The sequence below is a fragment of the Ambystoma mexicanum genome, chromosome 1q (assembly GCF_040938575.1).
Source record: "Ambystoma mexicanum isolate Mex_15411 chromosome 1q, UKY_AmexF1_1, whole genome shotgun sequence".
Classification (NCBI taxonomy): Eukaryota; Metazoa; Chordata; class Amphibia; order Caudata; family Ambystomatidae; genus Ambystoma; species Ambystoma mexicanum.
In genome coordinates this window covers 1,552,879,246-1,552,891,227 of record NC_090922.1, presented here as the reverse complement: position 1 = coordinate 1,552,891,227, position 11,982 = coordinate 1,552,879,246, and the positions used below count along the sequence as shown (strand labels likewise).

The 11,982-nt window shown below is 48.9% G+C and overlaps 1 protein-coding gene across 1 annotated transcript in view; it reads left to right on the top strand.

The window, feature by feature from the left end:
- The first annotated feature begins 1,907 nt into the window (after positions 1-1,907).
- The window catches only part of LOC138552180 (zinc finger protein 658B-like), a 42,019-nt gene continuing 31,944 nt past the window's right edge, over positions 1,908-11,982 (top strand). Inside the window, exon 1 of the mRNA XM_069642519.1 lies at positions 1,908-1,988. The gene's annotated coding sequence lies outside the window, so the exon portion shown is untranslated. The remainder of the gene's footprint in view (positions 1,989-11,982) is intronic.

Below are 11,982 nucleotides of genomic sequence, written 5' to 3'. Positions count from 1 at the left end.
AGGGTCACACCAATGGAGCTGCCGAGGCTCACACCACTGGAGCTGCCGAGGGCCACACCACTGGAGCTGCCCAGGGCCACACCACTGGAGCTGCCCAGGGTCCCACCACTGGAGCTGCTGAGGGCCACACCAGTGGAGCTGCCGAGGGCCACACCACTGAGCTGCCCAGGGTCACACCACTGGAGCTGTCGAGCGCCACACCACTGGAGCTGCCCAGGGCCACACCACTGGAGCTGCCGAGCGCCACACCACTGGAGCTGCCAAGGGTCACACCACTGGAGCTGCCGAGCGCCACACCACTGGAGCTGCCAAGGGTCACACCACTGGAGCTGCCGAGGACCACACCACTGGAGCTGCTGAGGGTCACACCACTGGAGCTGCCCAGGGTCACACCACTGGAGCTGCCCAGGGTCACACCACTGGAGCTGCCGAGGACCACACCACTGGAGCTGCCGAGGGCCGCACTAGTGGAGCTGCCCAGGGCCACACCACTGGAGCTGCCCAGGGCCACACCAGTGGAGCTGCCCAGGGCCACACCAGTGGAGCTGCCGAGGGCCGCACTAGTGGAGCTGCCCAGGGTCACACCACTGGACCTGCCCAGGGTCACACCACTGGAGCTGCCGAGGGCCACACCACTGGAGCTGCCGAGGGCCACACCACTGGAGCTGCCCAGGGCCACACCACTGGAGCTGCCCAGGGCCACACCAGTGGAGCTGCCGAGGGCCGCACTAGTGGAGCTGCCCAGGGTCACACCACTGGAGCTGCCGAGGGCCACACCACTGGAGCTGCCCAGGGTCACACCACTGGACCTGCCCAGGGTCACACCACTGGAGCTGCCCAGGGTTACAGTTCAGCTGCTTCCCAAGGTCACAGCACTGGAGCTGCCCAGGGTCACACCACTGGAGCTGCCCAGGGACACACCACTGGAGCTGCCCCGGGTCACACCACTGGAGCTGCCCAGGGCCACACCACTAGAGCTGCCCAGGGCCACACCACTGGAGCTGCTGAGGGCCACACCAGTGGAGCTGCCCAGGGCCACACCAGTGGAGCTGCCGAGGGCCGCACTAGTGGAGCTGCCCAGGGTCACACCACTGGACCTGCCCAGGGTCACACCACTGGAGCTGCCGAGGGCCACACCACTGGAGCTGCCGAGGGCCACACCACTGGAGCTGCCCAGGGCCACACCACTGGAGCTGCCCAGGGCCACACCAGTGGAGCTGCCCAGGGTCACACCACTGGAGCTGCCGAGGGCCACACCACTGGAGCTGCCCAGGGTCACACCACTGGACCTGCCCAGGGTCACACCACTGGAGCTGCCCAGGGTTACAGTTCAGCTGCTTCCCAAGGTCACAGCACTGGAGCTGCCCAGGGTCACACCACTGGAGCTGCCCAGGGACACACCACTGGAGCTGCCCCGGGTCACACCACTGGAGCTGCCCAGGGCCACACCACTAGAGCTGCCCAGGGTCACACCACTGGAGCTGCCCAGGGTCACAGTTCAGCTGCTGTCCGCACTGTGGCATCCATTAAACGGCATCTAAGCAGTTCATTAATAAAATGCATTTCTTTTGCGGGGTTATGAAGTATTTTCGGAAGTCCCTGAGCATGAAAAGGCAGATTTCCAAACGTCACGACCCCCGGTAGAGGGCGCGTGCGCAAATCCACTCAGCGGACGCGCGCTCCGAGGCGCGGGTTCTCTGCGCATGCGTACGGCGAACCGATGGATTCCGAGCGCACTGGTTCTCTACGCATGCGCAAGGTGATGTGCCCGATTCCCGGCGCTTAAGCAGTGTGAGGTGACAATTTCTCTGCACATACTCACGGTGAACCGTCCTTAGCGCATGCGCACTGTGACATGACGGATTTTTGCGCGTGCGTATTGTGAGGGGGCGGATTCTGTGCACATGCGCACGGTGAGACGTGGGCTTTTCTGCGCGTGCGCACTGTGAGGCAGTGGATGCTGTAGAGGCTCCAGGTAAAGACGCTGGGTAAGTGCCCCCCATGTTTAGTGTATCCTTTCCCCGGTGTCCAGTACTTGCCTTCATACATCAAGATCGACACCGCGTGACCTCCCCTGCTCTGCACCAGACCTTCCATGCGCACCCCAGAATCTCTCCAGCACACCCCAAGAGCTTCCATGCGCACCCCACTTACCTTCATACAAGAGCTTCACTGCTCCCCCTGCAGGTGGCAAGTGCAGTGTTTAAGGCAGCAGACAGCGTATGTCTGATAAGTACAGAAAGAGAAGAAAGGGGGTACAGATACATACCCCAGTGCAAGGGCTGGCCTGGAGTCAGTGCAGGAGGGGGGCAGGGTGAGCAGGTACCTGGGCCCGGAGGGCAGATGGTGACCAGGTGCACGGTGCCAAGAGAGAAAACAGATCAGCAGGGGACAAGAGGGGCAGAAGAAAGAGAAAAGTCTTGAGGTGCTTCCGGAACCAAAGATGGTTCTCCTCAAGTTTCAGAGTGGCAGGGAGGCTGTTCTAGAAGGAGGCCCCAGCCGAAGGGAGGCCCATAGCTTCCCTGCTCACACCAGAGCTTCCTTGTACATCGCAGAGCTTTCCAGAGCACACAGAGTGTCATTACTTCACCTCCACAGCGTCCAAGTACAATGTCATAGCTTCCCGGCACACCAGAGCTTCCCTACCACACCCAGAGATTCCCTGCTCACCGCAGAGCCTCCTTGTACTCCACAGAGCCTCCTTGTACTCCGCAGAGCCTCCTTGTACTCCGCAGAGCCTCCTTGTACCCCACCGCAGAGCCTCCTTGTACACCCCAGAGCTTCCCTGTACACTGCAGAGCTTTCCAGAGCACACCATGAGCATCATTACTTCACCCCCCAGAGAATCATTACTACACTTCCAGAGCGTCCACGTACAATGTCAGACCTTCCCTATAGGCACCTAGAGCTTCCCCACAGAACTTTCCTGTGCACCTCCAGAACAGCCTATACACTCCAGACAGCCCTACAGATAAGGGATGTATAGGCCACCTTTACTAAACGGGTTACTGAAAACAATCGAAAAAGATATATTCAGACAATTTAACGTCCGAAAATGGTTATCCTAAAGTGTACTGAGTTCTTGCCGAATTAAGAGACCACTCTCTTAAATGTAATTCATTCACAATTTCTCAAATAGATTGTGATTATTTATTCGTAAACTGGAGGCCAGCTTTCACTTGAGCGTATATAAAGGGCTTCATCAGGGCAAAGCCCTATAGTAACCACTGTTTAAAGCACAACAATTATGTCATCAAAGTCAGCAATGTTTAAACACAAATAAATAAACAAAATCTAATTACATACCAACAGTCCATGTGGCGCAACGTTGCACAAATGTAAAACAATTGAGACAAACATATGGAATACAAAATGAGATAAGACCACCAATATGTCACTGATTACCTCAATCCAAATTTCATGGTTTGGTAAAGGAACACATACTTTTCAAAACACTGGCCATAATACACAGGTGCCTCTCCTCCGATGCCCCACCCTACCTATCAGAATCACCCGCAACCTTTCAAACCGACCTATCAGATCTCACCTGACCAACCAGATCCACGTACCAGCTTTCAAAAGAACTAAAGCTGGAGGGTCTAGTTTCCAACACCTGGCACCCAAAAACTGGAATGCACTGCCCACAACCTTAAGAAATGAGAGATCCTACACCCCTTTCCGCAAAATGCTTAAAATCTCACTATTTTGCTAGATACTAACCAATATGTGTAACTACGTGTCTTCAACTGTTCTGTTAGATCCTAACCAGTATGCTTAACTACGCTGTTCAACTGTAACCTCATGAACAGCAATACTGCCTCCATGCTCACTGTCACACTTTCTCCATGTCAAGTTGAATTTTCTGTAACAGCGCCACAATGCCTCCGGGCCGCTGCTGCGCTTTATTAATGCAAATAAATAAAAATAAATGGTGTATGTCCGGCCAAATTGTATTAAAATACTCCTATGCACTGAATGAAATAGATGCAACGTGTGTAAGTACTGTTGTGTCATGTCTGCCTGTCACTGGAGCTCACTATGCTTACCTCTGTGCTTCGTGCAATACGTATAGTCAAGACACGTTACAAAGCACGTTTCTTTAATGGCGTTTGTCTACTGTATAAAGAGACGGTGCGGTGGATGTGATAAACAAAAGCACATAGCTCTTGTAAATAAAATGCTATCTACTAACGTTTAATTCTTAAATTCCTGTAATTCTCTGTTGTGTGCTTCCAGCCGTCTTTAGCCATATTGAAAGTTAATGAGCGCACGCTCATGCTCTGATTACTTACTCATACTCTTCATTACTCCTAGTCCTATTCTTCCTCATCACAGTACTGATGAGGAAGAGTGGACGTGGAGGTAATGCACGAACCAGAGATTAAAGCTTGGTGACCATGGATACTAGATGCCATTGCTGGGCACGCCCATGGGTGTTTCCAGGTAAATGTTGTCAGATAAAAGTAATTTAGCAGGACGGCCTACCTGTGGTGTAGCTCATGTAGTATATGTTTGATACGTGTGGGAAAACAACATGAGGAATGCTATCAGAAAGGCTTTAATCAAAACAATTAATGAACATCTAGCCAACAATGTAACGTGTCCTAGGGCTGAGGTTAATTGCTAGGCAACTGGAATAGATGCCGTGGCAGGGACCTTGTGGCGTCTCTCGCCCCAACCTGCTCATGGAAGCAAATTGAGACGTGCCAGTGTGCCAAACAGTCAGCTTTTTATTATCAAAGATACACACTATGAGTTGGAGAAATGCTGTGATAATAGGATTCTGTAACTTCTGAGGGAGGCATGTGCTGCTAAATGTATATTCACGCGCGTGAGTTCCAAAGGAACTCGCGATAGTCCTCAGTACTGATCACCGTTTCTTGTAGATGTTATGCACACGGAGGTCACACCTATTATATTAAAATAACGATGTTGCCTTGTCGGGTTTTGAATGTAATACAAAAATGCACACAGCTGATACTGTATTGTGAATAAAAGGTAAGTGAAGCTCAACTCACCCTTTTTAACAGTACTAATGGATATTAATTATATATTTGGCTTGTACCCCCACAATGTGTGTATAATGGGTAATCAATAATCAAGTAATTACATGTTATGCTCTTCAATTGTGGACTACATACTGTGTATTGTCACAGTTCTAGCAGCTATAACTTACAGAACTCATAGTTCTAATACATAAAAGCAGATATAAACTTCCACAATGCATACTTAAACTCACTTACTGTAGTCTCAGTTATCGTGATACATATGGTCTTAAAAACCCATAGATATGTTGGACACAGTGTTACATGTACAGGTCTAATCATCTGTCAACAATATGAATACTCCAACAAAGGAAGCAAAGATAATAAACTGAAAAAATAAAAAATGCAATGAAAAAGATACTACAGTTCATCAAATGTAACAATGGAAATAAATGAATCTCTTCGTTCAGTCCTTTAGGCATCAGGGTTCTGAGACAGTCTATCCAAAAAGTCTCTCGCCTGTCTAGTGTGCAGTTCATGTCTTTGTGTGGATGTCTCTTTTCTGCCCAGTGGCGTTTTACTGCTGAATTCATATTCAAGTTTCTAATATACGATCTATATCCGTTCCATCGTGTCGTTGCGGTGCATTTGGATTTCCCCACATAGTAAAGTCCACATGGGCACTTTATGGCATACATTATATTGCTGCTATCACAAGTTCCATAACTGCACAATTTAATGTTCTCACTTGTACATGTGTGATTAATGATGTTCCCTTTTGTCACAAATCCACAATTAGAACAATGTAGACATGGGAAAGTCCCAGTTCATAATGTGGAAGGTCCCGTGGGTGGAGGTTTAGTTGGTACCAGTTTGTCTCTCAGATTCGACTCCTCTGGTATGCAACGATAGGGAATTCTTTGAATCTCAAATCTGCGTTACATAGGTATTGCAATTCACCAAGTTTATGTAGAATAATGTGTCTTTAGTATTAATTTACAGGTTCATATAGTGGAACATTTCTAGTCTCATGTCCTCTGATATACAGTCCCTACCCACAATTCGGGGCAATACACAGACAGCAAGTTTCACAAAATGTGAATTGTATTCAAAAGAAAAGAGACACTTCAAAACAAGATGGTCTCCAGCTTTGAATAATCAGCCAGTACGTTTGTTCGCTTACTTTACAAATCTCTCTGATTTACACAAGCATGTATCTCCAGGTTCACATATATGTATATTATACGCTAAGAAGCCGTAGGCATTTTAAACATTTCTATTGATTCTGTCTAGGCAATCCAATTTACTTCACTGATAACATTGCCACGCTTTGGTCAGCGCATGTGCGTACTGATGTAAAATACATTCAAAAGCACTTCATTTTCCCCAGTATCAATACAAGTACAGTATCAGGGAATAAATATGTGAACAGAATTGTTTTAAAATATATATTCCTTTCTCTTTCCACTATATGAGTGTGGGCTTGTGTTGGCCATGTGCAGATCATTTAAATCTAGGCAGTGGCCATCTTACTATGATTCTCACAGGTTGGAATTCATGAAATAAAGTGTGCAGGTATTTTTGACCCTGCTCTGAACACCATAACGGTGCAGTCCTAGCTAAAGTGACCAGGATAACGGTGCAGTTGTAGCTAAAGTGACTAGGATAACGGCGCAGTCTTAGCTAAAGTGACCAGGATAACGGTGCAGTCTTAGCTAAAGTGACCAAGATAACGGCGTAGTCTTAGCTAAAGTGACAAAGATAACGGTGCAGTCTTAGCTAAAGTGACAAAGATAACGGTGCAGTCTTAGCTAAAGTGACCAAGATAACGGTGCAGCCTTAGCTAAAGTGACCAAGATGACGGTGCAGTCTTAGCTAAAGTGACCAAGATAACGGTGCAGTCTTAGCTAAAGTGATCAAGATAACGGTGCAGCCTTAGCTAAAGTGACAAAGATGATGGTGCAGTCTTAGCTAAAGTGACCAAGATAATGGTGCAGTCTTAGATATGATGCCCTGTGTCTCCTATTTACACTGAATATAAAGTGACAGGTTATTTCTTTAAAGCCAATGGGCCTCATTCCGAGTACGGCGCTAACCAATGGCGCTATTAAAGCCTTGGTTGACGCCGTACCCGGACCGGCAGCGCCTTGGTGGATGGCAGAATCACCGCCCCATTCCAAGGTTGGCGGGGCGGTAATTCCCCATTCACCAAGGCTCTTCCCCATTCCCAAATGAGCCCCCATAGGGCTCAATGGGAATGGGGAAGATGCAAATAACGGTGACCGTTCATTACGGTCACCGTTATTGGCTTGGAGGCCCCTTTGCGCCCTCGACTTTAACACCTGCTCAAAGGTGGCCGCTATCCCTTACCGCCATACTCAGAATGAGGCCCAATGTATTTTGTATTGAGAGGCGAGATTTAAAACTGAATGTAACTGATGCGCTTGAAAGCATATTGCTACTCTAAACTTAAGCAGCATTTAATAGAATCTGTGGCTCCGGCCAACAAAGAATCACACAGGTCATAGTGGCATCCCAAAGAACTATCACCCCAGGTAATTCACACAGGCCATAGTGGCATCCCAAAGAACTATCGCACCATGGGAATCACACAGGTCATAGTGGCATCACAGAGAACTATCGCCGCAGGTAATTCACACAGGCCATAGTGGCATCCCAAAGAACTATCGCACCATGGGAATCACACAGGTCATAGTGGCATCACAGAGAACTATCACCCCAGGTAATTCACACAGGCCATAGTGGCATCCCAAAGAACTATCACCCCAGGTAATTCACACAGGCCATAGTGGCATCCCAAAGAACTATCGCACCATGGGAATCACACAGGTCATAGTGGCATCACAGAGAACTATCGCCGCAGGTGAATCACACAGGCCATAGTGGCATCCGAAAGAACTATCGACCTAGGTGAATCACACAGGCCATAGTGGCATCCCAAAGAACTATCGACCTAGGTGAATCACACAGGCCATAGTGGCATCCCAAAGAACTATCGCCCCAGGGGAATCACACAGGCCATAGGGGCATCCCAAAGAACTATCACCCCAGGTGATTCACACAGGCCATAGTGGCATCACAAAGAACTATCGCCCCAGGTAATTCACACAGGCCATAGGGGCATCACAAAGAACTATCGCACCATGGGAATCACACAGGTCATAGTGGCATCACAGAGAACTATCGCCGCAGGTGAATCACACAGGCCATAGTGGCATCCCAAAGAACTATCGACCTAGGTGAATCACACAGGCCATAGTGGCATCCCAAAGAACTATCGCCCCAGGGGAATCACACAGGCCATAGTGGCATCCCAAAGAACTATCGACCTAGGTGAATCACACAGGCCATAGTGGCATCCCAAAGAACTATCGCCCCAGGGGAATCACACAGGCCATAGGGGCATCCCAAAGAACTATCACCCCAGGTGATTCACACAGGCCATAGTGGCATCACAAAGAACTATCGCCCCAGGTAATTCACACAGGCCATAGGGGCATCACAAAGAACTATCACCCCAGGTAATTCACATAGGCCATAGTGTCATCCCAAAGAACTATCGCACCATGGGAATCCCACAGGTCATAGTGGCATCACAGAGAACTATCGCCGCAGGTGAATCACACAGGCCATAGTGGCATCCGAAAGAACTATCGCTTCAGATGAATCACACAGGCCATAGTGGCATCCCAAAGAACTATCGCCCCAGATGAATCACACAGGCCATAGTGGCATCCCAAAGAACTATCGCTTCAGGTGAATCACACAAGCCATAGTGGCATCCCAAAGAACTATCGCTTCAGGTGAATCACACAGGCCATAGCGGCATCCCAAAGAACTATCGCTACAGGTGAATCACACAGGCCATAGTGGCATCACAAAGAACTATCGCCCCAGGTGAATCACACAGGTCATAGTGGCATCCGGTCACTTTAGCTAAGACGGCACCGTTATCTTGGTCACTTTAGCTAAGACTGCACCGTTATCTTGGTCACTTTAGCGTTCCCTTTTACTCTAGGCCTCTATTACTGGGATGTTCACATAGAAAACACTCTGGGCAATTTGGATTTGCATTTGGGGTTTTATTTAGCATTTTCAATGTGGCTTCTCATTTGGGCAATATCAGCCTGCAGTCTCTCAAATTGGAATGACTGCATTAGTAAAGACAGTGGCCTGTCTAGATCCCAATTTTCAATATGGGCCGCTCATCTGTCTCTGTATTGCCTTCTCTCTCCAGCCTGCCTGCAAACCAGTCTTCAAATCATCTCCGCTCTCCCCATCCATCTCCATTTCCTAGATTCATCACCTGTGTGCACAATGTTATGTATCATCGTCTCAGCTCCTCCCCATCCATCTCTGTTTCCAAGATTCATCTCCCCATATGAATCTCCTCTCTGCGTGATGTTATGTATCATCGTCTCAGCTCTCCCCATACATCTCCATTTCCAAGATTAATCTCCTCTCTGCGTGATGTTATGTATCATCGTCTCAGCTCTCCCCATACATCTCCATTTCCAAGATTAATCTCCTCTCTGCGTGATGTTATGTATCATCGTCTCAGCTCTTCCCCATCCATCTTCATTTCCAAGATTAATCTCCTCTCTGCGTGATGTTATGTATCATCGTCTCAGCTCTCCCCATCCATCTCCATTTCCAAGATTCATCTCCCCATATTAATCTCCTCTCTGCGTGATGTTATGTATCATCGTCTCAGCTCTTCCCCATCCATCTCCATTTCCAAGATTAATCTCCTCTCTGCGTGATGTTATGTATCATCGTCTCAGCTCTCCCCATCCATCTCCAGTTCCAAGATTAATCTCCTCTCTGCGTGATGTTATGTATCATCGTCTCAGCTCTTCCCAATCCATCTCCATTTCCAAGATTAATCTCCTCTCTGCGTGATGTTATGTATCATCGTCTCAGCTCTTCCCAATCCATCTCCATTTCCAAGATTAATCTCCTCTCTGCGTGATGTTATGTATCATCGTCTCTGCTCTGCCCATCCATCTCTATTTCCAAGATTCACCTACCCATATTAATCTCCTGTCTGCACGATGTTATGTATCATTGTCTCAGCTCTCCCCATCCATTTCCATTTTCAAGATTCATCTCCCCATATTAATCTCCTGTCTGCACGATGTTATATATCATCGTCTCAGCTCTCCCCATCCATTTCCATTTCCAAGATTCATCTCCCCATATTAATTTCCTGTCTGCACGAAGTTATGTATCATCATCTCAGCTCTCCCCATCCATCTCAATTTCCCAGATCAATCACCCCATATTAATCTCCTGTCTGCACACTGTTATGCATCATCGCCCCATCCATCTCCATTTCCAAGATTCATCTCCCCATATTAATCTCCTGTCTGCATGATGTTATGTATCATCGTCTCCGCTCTCCCCATTCATCTCCGTTTCTAAGATTCATCTCCCCTTATTAATCTCCTGTCTGGGATTTTTATTTATATGTGCCTAAGAACAAGCTGGTGACAGCAGATGTTATTGTACCATGTTTGCGTTGCTTCGAGTGTGCATATTCACATTTACTGCATGTGGCCATATTGTAGTTTGCCTTCTTCCCGGCCTGCAAGGTCAGGAAGTCCCATATAAGGTCATGTGTTTGCCCGGGAAAGCTACTGCTTTCGCAGGCTAGTGACGCCTTTTTGTGTGCATGGCTCAGGAAGTGGGAGGGACTGCCTGGTCACATTCCTGGATCCAGAGAGTGTAGGTGTGGGGCATGAGTGAAACTCTAGTTTTGCATGATTGGACAACAACTGGCTGTTTAAATGGTGCAGATCCTTACCATTGGTGGGCTTGGTCTTGCTTACAGGCTGAATTTTGGATAAGAAGAGGACACCTGCAGTCATTTCTGCAGATCAGCGTTGGAGCCCAAAATCCTGTGTAGAGGAACAGCTGACTGAAGATCCGAAAAAGCGGCCCAGCATCCCTTCCTGTGTCTGGCCCAGTGAAGCCCTGTTTGACTACCTGATCTCTGAAGCAGACTCCCAAAGAGGCCCAGCATCCCTTACTGTGTCTGGCCCAGTGAAGCCCTGCTGGGCTACCTGATCTCTGAAGCAGACTCCTGAAGCGGCCAGCATCCCTTCCTGTGTCTGGCCCGGTGAAGCCCTGCTGGGCTACCTGATCTCTGAAGCAGACTCCTGAAGAGGCCCAGCATCCTTTCCTGTGTCTGGCCCAGGGAAGCCCTGTTTGACTAACTGATCTCTGAAGCAGACTCCTGAAGCGGCCAGCATCCCTTCCTGTGTCTGGCCCGGTGAAGCCCTGCTGGGCTACATGATCTCTGAAGCAGACTCCTGAAGAGGCCCAGCATCCCTTCCTGTGTCTGGCCCAGTGAAGCCCTGTATGACTACCTGATCTGCGAAGGTCATGTGTGGTGCTTCAACCCCCAGACCAGTGGGACCAACCAGTCTCAACGTGCTCTCCAGGATCCAAACGTCCTGAGCCTTCGGAGGTTTTCCTGGACCACCCAGCTCTCCAGTGGGATACTGTGCTAGAACCATCGCCGTTCCACGTTTGCAGAACTTTGGTGGTCACCAGCTTGTGGTGTAAGTCCCCTATCTACTGAATTTCAGCCTCCCAGCTGTCTCTGAAAGGACTTCCTCAACCGCGAATGGAAGGAGACCTGCCGTTGTCTGTGTGCAGTGTTATGTATATGCACGATAAACTGTTTTATGGGTCCAAACCCTTCAGAGTGTGGTTTGACCACTGTCAATATTACGGCGGCTAGCTGCGTCACCAATTCCACAAAGTCTGTCCATAAAGACCTCTAATACATAGGGCCTCATCATGGGCGCTAATAGCCGTACCGCCCAACCCCCCGGTGCTATTAGCGCCAGATCACGGGTTTGGCGGAACGGTTATTGCACATTCCCCATTGCGCCCATTCGGGAATTCCTCCTTCCCTATTGGGCCTAAGGTGGAAAATTTGCGCTCTCACCGCTGGCGGATTTCCTGC